Source organism: Pelobates fuscus, chromosome 9, assembly GCF_036172605.1.
Source record: "Pelobates fuscus isolate aPelFus1 chromosome 9, aPelFus1.pri, whole genome shotgun sequence".
Classification (NCBI taxonomy): Eukaryota; Metazoa; Chordata; class Amphibia; order Anura; family Pelobatidae; genus Pelobates; species Pelobates fuscus.
In genome coordinates this window covers 98,265,390-98,281,881 of record NC_086325.1, presented here as the reverse complement: position 1 = coordinate 98,281,881, position 16,492 = coordinate 98,265,390, and the positions used below count along the sequence as shown (strand labels likewise).

General features: G+C 42.0%; 1 protein-coding gene across 2 annotated transcripts in view; it reads left to right on the top strand.

Moving 5' to 3' along the window:
* Positions 1-3,036: 3,036 nt before the first annotated feature.
* Positions 3,037-16,492, top strand: part of KIF4A (kinesin family member 4A) — a 60,205-nt gene continuing 46,749 nt past the window's right edge. For both annotated transcript variants that reach the window (XM_063432190.1, XM_063432189.1), the window contains exon 1: positions 3,037-3,109. The gene's annotated coding sequence lies outside the window, so the exon portion shown is untranslated. The remainder of the gene's footprint in view (positions 3,110-16,492) is intronic.

Below are 16,492 nucleotides of genomic sequence, written 5' to 3'. Positions count from 1 at the left end.
CCTCCCGCGAGTGGGAGCTTTTAAACTAAAGGGGGGCCTATTGCCCCCCTCCCGGCCCTCACCCCTGAGTGGCGGGTGGGGGCCCTAAATTAGAAATAAGGGGACCTATTGCCCCCCCCTGAGTGACGGGGGGCCCCTAAAGTAAAATAATGGGGGGGACCTTTTGTCCTCCCCCCGGCCCCCACCCATGAGTGGCAGGTGTGGGCCCTAAATTAGAATAAGGGGAGGGACCTATTGCCCCCCCAGCCTCAACCCCTGAGCGGTGGGTGGGGGCCCTAAAGTAAAATAATGGGGAGGGACCTATTGTCCTCCCCCCCAGCCCACACCCCTGAGCAGTGGGTGGGGGCCCTAAATACTAATTAGTGGGGGGGACCTAATGTCCACCCCCTGAGCGGTGGGTGGGGGCCCTAAATTAGAATGAGGGGGGACCTAATGTTCACTGTTCACTGCTTAATAGACATGCCCCTACTCGCGGTATAGCGAGTAGAGGCATAATTTACTAATACTAAGTAATCTTTACTTAGTATTAGTAAATTTGGCTGAAAGACCAATTCAGGTCTTTCAGCCTTTTAGTAGATAGCTCCCTAATACCATGGGAATTAGGGAGTTATCTACTTATTCATTCCTGTCATTCCATTGACAGGCTAAGTAACTTACATTTTATATGAATGTATGTTACTTGATTGTTGTAAGTGTTGCAAATGCTTACAGCTGAATCCTGGCTATGTTTGTATACTTTTTATTTAAACTTGTATACAGTGTAACATTCTTTTTCCACTGGGTAAGTATATTAGTACTTAGGCAATACTTTGCTTCGGAACTTCGACACTTCAGCACTTCGTCAACTTCGCACTTCAGCACTTCGGAAATTCGGTAATTTTGGAACTTCGGGACCTCGGCAATTCGGCACTTCGGCTATTCGGACATTCGAAAGTTCCCGAATGTCCGAATTGCCAGAAATTTGTCCGCATTCATATTCGGACCGAAACGAATTGCACATGTCTACTGAGGTTTAAGTTTAGAAAAAACTATTCGTACAGCTGTGTGAACTAATTAACAACTTTTGTTTTAAAAGAAGAACACAACAACAGAGAGTTCAATGATACAAATTTTAAATAATGATATAAATAGATAAAATTAAGCTTATATTTATTAGTATCTCCAACAAATTGAATACACACACACACACACACACACACAGAGACTGCTGAATATACACACACACACACACACACACAGTCTGCTGAATACACATACAGATTGCTGAGTACACACACACATACTGCTGGATACACACACACAGTCTGCTGAACACATATACACAGACTGCTGAATACATACACACACAGAGACTGCTGAATACACGCACATACAGACTGCTGAATACACACACACATACTGCATTGAGGGGTGCAGTGTATGTGTGTGTGTGTGTGAGGGGTGCTGTGTGTGTGAGGGGTGATGTGCTGTGTGGGAAGGTAGGGGTGCTGTGCTGTGGGGGTAGGGGTGCTGTGCTGTAGGGGTGCTGTGTGTGTGTTGGGGGTAGGAGTGCTGTGTGTGTGGGGGGGTAGGGGTGCTGTGTATGCTATGTGTGTGTGTGGGGGTAGGGGTGCTGTGTGTGTGGGGGTAGGGGTTCTGGGTGTGGGGGATAAGGGTGCAGGTTGTGGGGGGTAGGGGTACAGTGTGTGAGGGGGTACGGGTACTGTGTGTGTGTAGGAGGGTATTAGGGGTGCTGTGTGGGGGGAGGGAGTGGTTTAAAAAAAAAAAAGGTATGCTTAATCTGTATCCCCCCCTCCTTTCCTTACCTTTGATGAATTTTGTTTTCTGTGGTGGCTACTAAACCTACAAGACAAACATACCAACTTCTAAAATTGTTTCACATGAAAATTTTATTTTAGTCCTTGTATTTTGTGACCTGTTACTTTAAAAATAAACTGAAATCCTACACATATTATGTACTCTATAAATCAAGACACATAAATGAATTTACTTCGAATGACTTTTTCTAAGCTGGACATATTATGCACACGCTATTATTGCCAAAACTGTGAAACATAAATCCCATTTTCTTTTTATAATCAATGAGAATTTATCTATGTATATGTGACATAAAATTAAAGCCGTTTGCCCTCTAAAAAACGGTATATAATATGTGTTGGTGCAATAAATGACAGAGATGCAAATTGCGTTTGAACACAAACCAGCAAAAATGCAAAAATGGCTTGTGTCCTTAAGGGTAAGACAAGTTTTTGCAGCTGTCTCCTTAATGGTTATGGGTTAAAGACACATTACTGTGAATATTATTGCTGCAAGCTCTGTTATGCGCATCAGACACACCATCAATATAGAGCTCCTAGAAAAGAGGGACATTAGGATAGAACAGAGGGACAGGGGGATTTGGTCCCAAACACAGACTGTCCATCCTAAATAGGGACACTAGGGAGGAATGCAGTGAACAGATAAAATAATAACGCAATATGGTCTGGAATAGCTGTTTTTAATGTATATTTCTCCGATTACAATCTAATTTCAACCAATTAGTGTTGCTACTCCATTTTACATGTGCCTCACTTCACTGTTTAGTAAATAAGTCTGCTATTTGCAATAATCAGACGGTGTAATATCTCTTTAATTAATACTATCTTCTATTGATCCTCCACCCATACAGTCCATTGTATGGCCGTGTTTTCAGTAACAATTAAATATTTGGAATGAAAGTATCCTCCCAGTCCTCATTAAATATCTATCTATCTCTATATGCATCACATAGTCTTTCATCATGGCGTTTTTTCAACCCAATGTGGGCAGATGCCCATAACTAAGATGGCCGCCGCGCGCAGCTCACGTGTTCAGGACGTATCGCCCTGTGCGCAATTGTAGCCCCGAGAAGTGACGTAGCGTCTGTCTTATTGGTGGCTGCGGGGCGGGTTAGATTTGAAAACTTTGTCCGTTGTGGCTGGAAGGACCGACCAGGAAGACACAGGGTGGGAAGCTGTCCGAGAAACGGCGAACCGGGGAGCACGCTCTGTGTGGGAAGGCCTGAGGAACACACCACCCGGGGGGAAGCCGTAACGTCGTGAGCCGCCAGAGTAATCCGGGAGCTGCTGCGGTAAGAAGAGCTGAGCAAAACCGGCCGGCGGACTGTCTGAGTGTGGATGCTGGCAAAGCTGACCGCAATACATACACACACAGACCATGGATTCCAATATATTATATTATATACATCTACAATATATAATTAATCATCGCTAAATCTGAGCACACACGTCCTTAATGATATTGCTTATTTTACAATTCAATAACACAATGTGATGAAAACAATCGCCATTTTCCTGTCAATAGTTATATCGGCCGAAAAAAAGACATGGGTCCATAAAGTTCAGCATTTTTTACAATTTCTTTCTATTGATCCAAAAGAAGGTTAAAAAAATCCCCCCACAGTTTAAAGAGCTTTGAAGTTTTGCAACAAATTAGAGGAACAATTCCTTCCTGACCCAAAAATGGCTCAGGAGCTGTTACCCCACTAATAATAATAATAATAATAATATACCTGAATATTCTGTTTTTGCAACAATTCATCCAGTTGTTGTGTAAACATCTGTACAGACTCCGTTATTCGCTAAAGTGGATTTTAAATTTTAGGACAGAATTAAATGGCTAATATATTGGCCTACAACTTGAAATTTACTTTGAATGCCCAACACTTCACACTCTACTGTAAGGGTAGGGAACTTTCAGCACTCCAGCTGTTGTGGACTACATCTCTCATAATGCTTTGCCAGCGTTATGGCTGTAAGAGCATTATGGGAGATGTAGTCAGCAACATCGGGGATTGCTGAAGAATCTCTACTCTACTGGTTCATCTAAATACCAGAATTCACAGTGGATTTTTAAATATTTAGGCTGCAAATAGTGTAGTTTCAAAAATCTCCACTTCACTTATGTTTTTCGTTTTGACCTGATATTTGAAATTTACTTTAAATTCAGGACTATTCACACTTTTGTGAATAACGACGAGCTGTACTAAAGGGCATGCCCGTAGACATTGATGAAATTTAAAATCCACAAAACAGACCACATAGTTAAATGTTGTGGGTATTCTTCATTGCATGTCAATGTGTTAATGGAGTGTTGTGTTTGTATGGAAAGTTAATGTTTGCGTTTCTGGAAATGCAAGATTCTCTGAATATATATTTGCGATGTGTCAGTGTGTGCATACATGCGTTGATGTATTTGTTTTGAGGCTTCATGTGTGTGCAAATCCAGGGTGTCTGTAGATGTGTGCCAGGTTGTCTCTGTATTGTTTAGGAAGTGTCTACTTATAGTTATATGTGGAGTGCAGATCTATAAATGCTTAAAGTGCGTGCGTGCGTGCGCGCGCGCACACTCCTCATCCATATACCTTATACAAGGGGTTCCCAATTAATTTTTCCCGTGGAACCCTTTGACATAGTGTATCAACATCGACTGACACGCGCACTCTTTGACTGACGTGCACTCCACCTAGCCCCCTTACCTTTAGGAGTGCTGGCATGGGGTCCAGTGGGGCTGCTGGCAGCTGGCATGGAGTCCCTGTGGTCCAGTCGGGCAGCTGGGTGGCTGGAGAGCAGTCCCTGGGGTCCAGTCGGGCAGCTGGGTGGCTGGAGAGCAGTCCCTGGGGTCCAGTCGGGCAGCTGGGTGGCTGGAGAGCAGTCCCTGGGGTCCAGTCGGGCAGCTGGGTGGCTGGAGAGCAGTCCCTGGGGTCCAGTCGGGCAGCTGGGTGGCTGGAGAGCAGTCCCTGGGGTCCAGTCGGGCAGCTGGGTGGCTGGAGAGCAGTCCCTGGGGTCCAGTGGGGCTGCTGGGTGGCTGGAGAGCAGTCCCTGGGGTCCAGTGGGGCTGCTGGGTGGCTGGAGAGCAGTCCCTGGGGTCCAGTGGGGCTGCTGGGTGGCTGGAGAGCAGTCCCTGGGGTCCAGTGGGGCTGCTGGGTGGCTGGAGAGCAGTCCCTGGGGTCCAGTGGGGCTGCTGGGTGGCTGGAGAGCAGTCCCTGGGGTCCAGTGGGGCTGCTGGGTGGCTGGAGAGCAGTCCCTGGGGTCCAGTGGGGCTGCTGGGTGGCTGGAGAGCAGTCCCTGGGGTCCAGTGGGGCTGCTGGGTGGCTGGAGAGCAGTCCCTGGGGTCCAGTGGGGCTGCGGGGCGGCTGGCGTGCAGGTGTTGAGGGAGCATTGATCTCCCGGCTCTGCTCCCTCTCAGGGATGCTGGAGCCGGAGTGACGTCATATTCCGGCTCCGGCATCACTGCTGTGCGTGCGAGCTGAGCAGGGAGATCAATGCTCACTGCTCCCTCGCCGCCCGCAGCCATTTTGTAATCGCGGCTGGGTTCCCTTATTTACCACTATAATGTCTTAAAGCATAGAACTTAGGGCTAACCATACAGATATCTTAGCCATAATTTTATATAGTTCGTAAGAGATCCTCTATTTAACATGTATAAATAATTGAGAATACAATATAAAATAAGGATTGTCTTGGAAGCAATAAAGTTTTGTCTTTTTAGATATTTATTTTATAAAAATATAAATATAGACTTATAAAATCCATTACAATAATTTATAGCAGAGTTTATAAGATTACACTAAATGCTTGCAAATATCAGTAATAGATTAACATCAACATGTCATCATGTCAGCCTCTCTGTCATTTTAAGATTGAGCTGCATCTGTCTTCAAGTCTTTCCTCTGTCCTTAACATTTAAAGGTACACCTATTTATACCTTTAGGTGTCTTCATTTTAGGGTCTCCGTAGTTCATATATGAAAAAGTATCACTTTTACTTTATTCATTTTAGGACCTCCCTTAACTTGGCAAAAATACAAGGCCATAACTAAAGGGTGTACACGTTATGGCAATTTTCCTGGCTTAGGTCAAGATGGCATCTTAAAGTCTGAACATCTTTATCTACTTAGGGTTACCACAGTATATTATGTACTGGAAGAGTCGTAGCGTAGCCTTGAAGCTTGTTTATGCATTATTGTTGTTATAATTCGTCTGGGACAAAATGTCGTAAACAAATTATGCACTGAAGGTAGGTAAGAGGTTATTGCTTAAAGATAGTTATGAAAAACATGTTCCATTTCTAACACCTTGTTCGTTTGCAATATCTCTTAAAGACAAAGTACACAGTTTAAGAAATAAAACAGTAGTTTCTTAATGCCTTACTTGCAAGCTATTTACATAAAACCGAAGCATATTGCAAAAATATACTATGCTTTCCTCTCTGCAGTGGTTATGGTTCTTAAGTTTTTTTCTCAATGTGGATCACTGTGACTCTAAATGTAGATGTCGTTTCATTCTGCATATTTTTAGCTCCTTCCATATGAAAAAAATCACAATGGAATATATATATGTGTGTATATATGTGTATATATGCGTATATATGTGTGTGTATGTATATATATATATATTGTGTGTGTATGTGGAGCAGCCCACATGGGTATTTGATAAATCAGATGAATATTAGTTAGCTTCGTTTTCATGCTATTAGCCTGTGAATAAGGAAGAAGCCACTTGTATATTTTTGCAATATGCTTCGTTTTTATGTAAATAGCTTGCAAGTCAGTAAGAAACTACGTGTATAGTTTTGCAGTTAGAACATATCCTTCGTTTTATGCAAATAACTTGTGAATAAGCCAATAAGAAGCCATTTGGTATCTCACCACATCTCTGTGGGAGGCATAAATAGAATATTATGGAAGATGGGAGTCAGATCTGAAGAAGCCGATCCCTCGGCGAAACGTGTCATCTGACTCACTACATGACGTCATCACGCACGTCCTGCCTCCCGGAAGTATCCTGCGACACTGCCAAACTTGACAGTGCATGGACTGTTCATTTTAGCCAGTGGTTGCACGGACTCACAATAGGACAGTTCCTACAAGGATCCAGGAGAATTTTAATGTATGCTGTTTTTATGATGATGGAATAAATCGTTTTCTACCTTATTGGCTGCAGTGGACATCTCTGCATTTGGGGCTGTTTGAAGTAGAGCAGGCTCATCTGCTCTCTACTTGTGAGTGAACATTTTAAATATACTTTATATTATTGTCATTTAAACAATACTTCACTATATATGTTGTATTTTATTTTTCTATGTATTATCATTTGGAACTGAGGTTCAATTTAGATATATGATCAGAGTAAGTGTACTCTTTAATGTTGTGCACTAGATCTCTTTAAGTGTCTTGCATTTTGCACTTGCAGTAAATATGCACATTGCACTTTTTAAGAGTGAAACATTTTTGCATTTTTTTAACTTTATTAATATTGAGAGAATATTTGCACTTTAATTTTCAGTGCACTTATTTTTCTGTTTGATCCCAAACTATTTGCCCAAGGGTATTTTAACACTTTTTCTATTATATGTATTTATATTATTGGCACCCAAGTTTCCTTCTCTCCATTCCCTTTATAGTGAGGCAGTATCAAGGTCTGGATAGGTACCTTTTGGTACATTTTACAGTGCATGATATCGCTCTTTTAAATGTGAGTGAAGTCATAATTAGACATTAATACCGTATATACTCGAGTATAAGCCGACCCGAATATAAGCCGAGGCCCCTAATTTTACCCCCAAAAATTGGGAAAACGTATTGACTCGAGTATAAGACTAGGGTGGGAAATGAAGCAGCTACTGGTAAATTTCTAAATAAAATTAGATCCTAAAAAAATTATATTAACTGAATATTTATTTACAGCGTGTGTATATAATGAATGCAATGTGTATATGAATGCAGTGTGTGTGTATGCAGTGTGTGTGTATGCAGTGTGTGTGTATGCAGTGTGTGTGTATGCAGTGTGTGTGTATGCAGTGTGTGTGTATGCAGTGTGTGTGTATGCAGTGTGTGTGTATGCAGTGTGTGTGTATGCAGTGTGTATGAGTGCAGTGTGTATATAATGAATGGAGTGCAGTGTGTATATAATGAATGGAGTGCAGTGTGTGTATAATGAATGGAGTGCAGTGTGTGTATAATGAATGGAGTGCAGTGTGTGTATAATGAATGCAGTGCAGTGTGTGTATGAGTGCAGTGTGTGTATGAGTGCAGTGTGTGTATGAATGCAGTGTATGTATGAGTGCAGTGTGTATGTATGAGTGCAGTGTGTATGTATGAGTGCAGTGTGTGTGTGTATGAATGCAGTGTGTGTATGAGTGCAGTGTGTGTATGAGTGCAGTGTGTGTATGAGTGCAGTGTGTGTATGAGTGCAGTGTGTGTATGAGTGCAGTGTGTGTATGAGTGCAGTGTGTGTATGAGTGCAGTGTGTGTGTGTATGAATGCAGTGTGTGTATGAATGCAGTGTGTGTATGAATGCAGTGTGTGTATGAATGCAGTGTGTGTATGAATGCAGTGTGTGTATGAATGCAGTGTGTGTATGAATGCAGTGTGTGTATGAATGCAGTGTGTGTATGAATGCAGTGTGTGTATGAATGCAGTGTGTGTATGAATGCAGTGTGTATATAATGAATGCAGTGCAGTGTGTGTATGAGTGCAGTGTGTATGCAGTGTGTGTATGAGTGCAGTGTGTATGCAGTGTGTGTATGAGTGTAGTGTGTGTATATGAGTGCAGTGTATATGAGTGTGTATAATGAATGCAGTGTAGTGTGTGTATATGAGTGCAGTGTAGTGTGTGTATATGAGTGCAGTGTATATGAGTGTGTATAATGAATGCAGTGCAGTGTGTGTATATGAGTGCAGTGTGTGTATATGAGTGCAGTGTGTGTATATGAGTGCAGTGTGTGTATATGAGTGCAGTGTGTATATAATGAATGATGAATGCAGTGTGTATGTGTGAGTGCAGTGTGTGTGTATGAGTGCAGTGTGTATGCAGTGTGTGTATAATGAATGCAGTGCAGTGTGTGTATGAGTGCAGTGGGTATGAATGCAGTGTGTATATAATGAATGCAGTGCAGTGTGTGTATGAATGCAGTGTGTGTATGTGTGAGTGCAGTGTGTGTGTGTGTGTGTGTGCAGAGCATTGGTGGGGGTTGGGCATTTTATTAATTATTATTTAATTATTATCTTAATATTTTTTGTTATTTTTTTTAGGTAATTATTTTTTTATTTTATTATTAATTGTATTATTTTTTTTTGTTATTATTATTTTAATATTTTTTTTCTTATTATTTGTTTTATTAATATTTTTATTTTTTCGTCCCCCCTCCCTGCCTGTTAGCTGGCCAGGGAGGGGGGCTCTCACTCCCTGGTGGTCCAGTGGATGGGCTGTAGGAGGGGGGCTGGCAGGAAGCTGTAACTTACCTTCACAGCAGCTCCTGTCAGCTCCCTTCTCTCTCCTCCGTCCGTGCAGCTCCCAGGTCAGCTTCCTCTGCAACTCTCGCGGCCACGCGGAGCGTTGCCACGGTAACCCGTGGCAACGCTCTGACCCCGCGGCTCTCGCGAGAGTTGCAGAGGAAGCCGACCTGGGAGCTGCACGGACGGAGGAGAGAGAAGGGAGCTGACAGGAGCTGCTGTGAAGGTAAGTTACAGCTCTGCCAGCCCCCCTCTCCCCCCAGTCTGTATTATGGCAATGAAAATTGCCATAATACAGACACTCACTCGAGTATAAGACGAGTGGGAGTTTTTCAGCACAAAAAATGTGCTGAAAAACTCGTCTTATACTCGAGTATATACGGTACTTTAATTTTTTTATTTTTTTTTATTAATTACAATATGCATTTACCATCAAATGTTTAGAGCCTTATTATAATTCTGGATATTTAATTAAACTGTTTCCTGATTGTTATTGACAATTATTATTCAGATTAAAGGAGCACTATAGGATCAACAACACAAACCTGTATTTCTCACCCTATAGTGTTAAAACCACCATTTAGCCCTTCTGGCCCACCCATTGCCCCCCTAAAAATAGTAAGTTTGCTGCTAGTTCTGCCCCTCGTCTGCCTGCTTCACTGAAATCATCAGAGGTGATTCTCTGAGCCAATCACAATGCTTTTCCGTAGGATTGACTGAGACTGTTAAGGAGGCAGATCGGGGCAGAGCCAGCACAAGCCAAACACAGCCCTGGCCAATCAGCATTTCATTGCGATGCATTAAATCAATGCATCTCTATGAGGACAGTTCAGTGTCTGCATGCCGAGATTGAAGATACTGAATGGCAGTGCAGCACTGCCCCAGGAAGCACCTCTAGTAGCAATCTGAGGAGGTTTCCCTAGGCTGTAATGTAACCACTGCATTTTCTCTGAAAAAAGTGTTTACTGCAAAAAGCCTGAAGGTAATGATTATACTTACCAGAACAAACACAATAAGCTGTAGTTGTTCTGGTGACTATATTGTCCCTTTACGTATTGCTTATTTAACACTGGGTGCATTATCGGTATTTGAGGTTTATTTGTGAAGCTCTGAATGGAGCAATGGGGACAAATGACTGATGTGGAAAATGTCTCTACCTCTACAACAGGGCTATTTTAGCCTTAGTTTTGCCATTTGGATTTAATTAGGAAAACAGAAATTTTTACTTACCGTAAATTCTTTTTTTCTTAATATGGTGGCAGTACCAGTGGGTTTTGCTCCTTCCTGTGGACAAGCATCTAACAAGCTTAATTAAATCAACAAAACCCCCCCCCCCCCTTGCCCTATAAGAAGGGCTATCCGGCAAAACCAACCTCAGTAAGTAGCAAGAAAAATCCCAAATAGAACTCATACTGAATCAAGATAATGTAAAATAGAGGGAGGGAAGCTGAACTGCCACCATATTAAGAAAAAAAGAATTTACGGTAAGTAAAAATTTCTGTTTTTTCTGTCATATGGTGGCAGTACCAGTGGGATATAGCAAGATCCTTAACTAGGGCGGGTTCAATGTCACCGTAGGTCGCAACTTATACGCCTAAAAAGCAGTTTCAGAGGATGAGAACATCTCTAACCTGTAGAGCTTTATGAAAATGTGGAATGGAAGCCCAAGATGGTGCCTAACAGAAGGCCACTAGAAAAAACAAGTGTTCTTACTGGCCCAGAGGCAGCCAATACTCCAAGCGTCCTGAGAGGAGCCGGAACTTGAAGACCACCGGGAGAAAATGGCCAACCAACATACTCGCCTGAGTCAAATGAAACAAGAGTTGCAGGAATCACTGTATCCTTACACCTTTTATGGGAGGCTAACAAACAGAGGACCAGAATAACTGAGCTCTTCAGTCCTAGGAAAAGAGACATTACAAAGCTCCTTCAAGCTACACTTAGTACCAACCCGTAGGGAAAAAAAAAAATGTTTAGCGTGAAGAACCACCGTGTCCATGAGCAATACTGAAAAATCATCTGGGGATAAAAAACGACTGAAGCTCTCTGAACCTATTAGCCGATAAGATGGCCCCCAAGAAGGTGTCCTGGAGAAACAAAACTTGTAAGGGAAACCCTTTAACAGGATTGAACGGGTGTAACCTAAAAAATTTTTTTTTTTTAAAAATATAGCAAAATTCAAGGACAAAAAAATACCAGGAAGGGAAAACAGAAATCTAGGAGGATGTCTGGACCTGGCAGATTACAAAAAAACTCAAGCTTAAAATCTGGATGTAAACTCTAAGAACAGCAGGATTCTCAGGCTTGAAGGCCTGGACCTCAAAGCAGAAAACGCCGAAGCCTGCCGAACAAAAAACCAGAAGACATTAAAGCAAGGGTTTTTAGACGAATGAAACACACCAGCAGGGGTGTTCCCAAAATCCCCCCAAAAAATTTCTAACCCTTATCAGAAAGTAGACCTTTAAACAGGATATATAGTTGCCAAGCAACATAGCCAAACAAATCTTCCCGCAGACCTAGATGATGAAGAAGAACCCTAGCCGTAGTCAGGCTATCAACCTGAAACTCTACAGAACGATTAGGGTAGATCCCTATACATCATGAGACCGATAGAGCTTTGAACGTTTGGGAATCAGAATCTTTATGCTCAGCATGGAATAAGAACCAGGATAAGGCTCCGATAGACCTAATTTTCTAAGACAACTAGAAAAAACGTAAGCGGAAGTAAGATACATTACAAAGAGAGTAATCCATCACCGAGGGACCTGTACTGAAACAGGAAGTGACTTGGTCGTTGAAAAGTTTGTCAACAGAGCCCTGGCTGGAACAACAATTTTACACTCCAGAGAGTCAAATTACACGGACATAAGGACAAAACTTCCTAATTCCAAATACCCTCTCTGAGCTAGACGGCTATGTCAATCCCTCTGAAAGGAACTACCGAAATATCTACTAGATGAATTTGCACCTCAGCAAGATAACCGCATGCAGGAGAGAGAGAGAGCGCCTACACCGGTTCCTCCCTGACGGTTGATGTACCAACCCTGTAGAAGAGTGCGCATGAAAATTTACAGCCTTCTGCCATATCTACGGAATGAAGAGATGAAGGGTGGCAATACACCTTAAAACCCCTGGAATCTGCGGATTTTCCCTTAATCATTACCACGAAACATGAAGGGGATTAAAAAAGAGCATCTGTAGCGATCCCCAACCAGAAAACATTAGACGGAAGACAGACTTCCTGAAATGAACTCTATCTAATTTGAAAATTGGATCCGCTACTACCAACACCCCTTCTTCTATGATCGGGGAGAGAAAACAGTGGGATTTCTTTTTTAACATGTTACGAGATCTAGGGACTCTTATGAATAGGCAATAGAATATATGGATTGCTGGGGAAACGTCGGTCTCAGAAATTTTTCCCTCTGTACGCTCAGTCTGATCTCCAAAAATTAAAATAATCGCCTTAATATACACAACAGTACTTCTTTAGACAGTACCGAGGTTACACGCTAATCACCTGCTACAAGTAACGGAATTTATTAGACCACTGCAATTTCTGAAACGACTGGGGCAGAGGTTAATCCTGTTCTGCAGTGTGTTGATGAAAAAACACCTACATTGTGTGTGTTCGTTAACCGTCCAAATTGCCAGAGATATCAGTAACCTATACTGAATCTTGTATGAACAGAAAGCATACCTACACAACCTATGCCATATACCAGGGTTACGCAACTCCTGTGGAGATGATATAGATATATGAGCTACTGTGAAGATGCCATCTCTATACCGTCTAATGAGCATACATCTCCTGGTAACTCATCCATAGAGAAACTAGTGAAGACATATACTGAGGCCCTGTCTTCCCAGTACCTCATACATAAGGCATATAGATTATACCTATATCCCATAAACTAGTGAGGCTTTTTTTTAAATTTTTTTTATAGAGTATATAAAAGGAAAAGAACCCCCCTAAAATAGCCTATAGTGGTTACTAAAGTTGAGACCACCCATCAACTCAACAGAGTATATAGTAGATGCATATACTAAGGCTGAGTCCTCAAGTAACTCCTAACAGAGCATGCACGGAGGTTGAGTTCTCATTCTTAACGAATACAGTGCATACAACTAATGAAGCGGAGGCCACACTTCAAACTCGGCATAGAGCATATAGTGGGTGCATCTACTAAGGTCGAGTGGATAACAAAACAATGCGACATAGAGCATCTAGTGGATACATCTAAAGAGGTTCTTGTCCTTATACAAGGACTTTATAGTGTGTACCCTACTGAGGCCGAGTCATCTTAGACACTCACACACAGAGCATATAGTGGGTACATATACTGTGCACAGCAACTCGTCATAGTGCCTATAGTGAGTGCATACACTGCTCACAGAACTTGTCATAGAACATATAGTGGTAACCTATACTGTTCACAGCAACACAACAGTGCATATAGAGAGAATATGTACTGCTCATAGTAACTCGTCATAGAACATATAGTGATTACATATACTGTTCACAGCAACACGTCATAGTGCATATAGTGAGAATATATACTGCACATAGTAACACGTCAGTGCATATAGTGAGAATATATACTGCTCATAGTAACTCGTCATAGAACATATAGTGATTACATATACTGTTCACAGCAACCCGTCGTAGTGCATATAGTGAGTATATACATACTGCTCATAGTAACTCGTCATAGAACATATAGTGATTACATATACTGTTCACAGCAACACGTCGTAGTGCATATATTGCATACATCTTCTGCACACAGCAAGTCGTCATGGTGCATATAGTGAGTACATATACTACTCACAGCAATTCGTCATAGTGCATATAGCGAGTACATATACTGCTCACAGCAATTCATCATAGTGCATATAGTGAGTATATATACTGCTCATAGTAACTCGTCATAGAACATATAGTGATTACATATACTGTTCACAGCAACACATCGTAGTGCATATATTGCATACATCTTCTGCACACAGCACTTCGTCATAGTGCATATAGTGAGTACATATACTGCTCACAGCAATTCGTCATAGTGCATATAGCGAGTACATATACTGCTCACAGCAATTCGTCATAGAGCATATAGAGAGTACCTATACTGCTCACAGCAATTCATCATAGTGCATAAAGTGGGTACATATACCGTCATCTTCGTCCTCTTACCACGTGGCTTCACACTTTGCAAATGAAGTGTCTAAACTTTTACAGAGATCATTTTGAAGGAAAGATTAATTCACCTCACCTCAAAATGCCTCTGAACCGTGTGGGGGGTTGGTGACACGGCGTACCACTTCTGGCAAGCATCCATGCTGTCAGTGGGTACTGCACAGCTTCATCTATGCCGAGCATCAAACTTCGCGCTTTTTTTTTTTTTTTTATAAAGTTTCGGCATGCGCACCACCGGAAACTTTTGGTGGAACGCATCACCTCCCGGGCGTGCGTTCCACCGCTGTGCGCAGGTCATCAAGACCGCCTCCAGAAAGTATTCGCCGGAACCTTCTCGGCATAAGAGGCAATGTATACATTTGCTCCGTAACCATAACGGAGGTAGCATGGTCTCTCAGCTAACCGCCCGGGCAGCTCTCGGACCGGAATCCCCCAGACCAGCAGCCTGTGTGTCTCACCCTCCAGATGCTGTGTCCTTCCCTCTCGGGACAAGAAAGGAAACTGAGGTTGGTTTTGCCGGATAGCCCTTCTTATAGGGCAAGGGGGAGGGGTTTTGTTGATTTAATTAAGCTTGTTAGATGCTTGTCCACAGGAAGGAGCAAAACCCACTGGTACTGCCACCATATGACAGAAAAAAATGTTTTTGTGCATTACACACCCTGTCTCACACACCCTGTCTCACACACCCTGTCTCTGCTATCCCATAGTCTCTCCCTTTGTCATAGTGTGTGTGCTCCCTGTGTTTCATGAGTGTAATGACTTTGCTTTGTTGTGCAAGTGGGGTGTATGCTATCTATATGTAGTGCGTGTAATATTAAACCTAATATTTATTCTAAACCTAATCTAAAACGTGAAAAGAACACTATAGGGTCAGGAACACAAACATGTGTTCCTGATCCTATAATAAAAACTCAATCTACTGTCTATTTTCAGTATGATAGGCAGAAATGTTACATGGTTACATAGCTGAAAAGAGACTTGCGTCCATCAAGTTCAGCTTTCCTCACATTTTTTTTTGCTGTTGATCCAAAAGAAGGCAAAAAAACCCCACTTTGAAGCACTTCCAATTTTGCAACAAACTAGGAAAAAATTCCTTCTTGACCTCAGAATGGCAGTCAGATTAATCCTTGGATCAAGAAGCTATTATTAGGGATCGACCGATGTTGAGTTTTTTTTTTTTTTTTTTTTTTTTTAGAGCCAGTACCGATATTCAGTACATTTACCGTATTTTTTATTTTTTTTGCAGTGCGCCCACCTCCTGCCGGTCACTCCAATCTAGCTCCCTCCGGGCCAGTGCGCCCTATGGCGGCCGCTTGTGCCGCATTATGGACGCGCTGGCCCACCCATTCATTATCGGTATTGCCAGTGATTATCGTCTGATACTGATACTTACAAAATATCGGAATATCTGTGATGACATCGGCAAAACTGATAACCGCTCAAACCCTAGCTATTACCCTACGTAGAAAAATTATATCCTTGAATATTCTTTTTTTGCAAGTATGCAACTAGTTGCTGTTTGAAAATCTGTACTGACTCTGATAAAACCACTTCTTCAGGCAGAGAAGTCCACATCCTTATTGTTCTTCTGAAAAAAAAAAACCTTTTCTTTGCCTTAGATAAAATCTTCTTTCTTCCAGTCTAAACGGCCCCGGATATATTTGTATGTTATCATATTCCCCGCTGTGGCAATGTTTTTCTAAACTAGAGATTTTTACATTTATTAACCTTTCTTCATAGTTGAAATGTTCCATTCCTTTTATTTATTTTGTAGCCCGCATCTGCATTTTTTTTGTCCTATAATATCCCTCTTTAGAACAGGTGCCAAAAATTGCACAGCATATTCAAGATGTGGTCTTACCAGTGATTCATGAGAATTAATTCCCTCTATTTATACATGACAATACAGTACCTTACTGGCCTTAGCAACTGTCGATTCACATTGCATATTGTTGCCTAGTTTATTTTCTATAACAATTTCCAAATCCTTCCATTTTTTTACGCTGAAGTGCATAACTT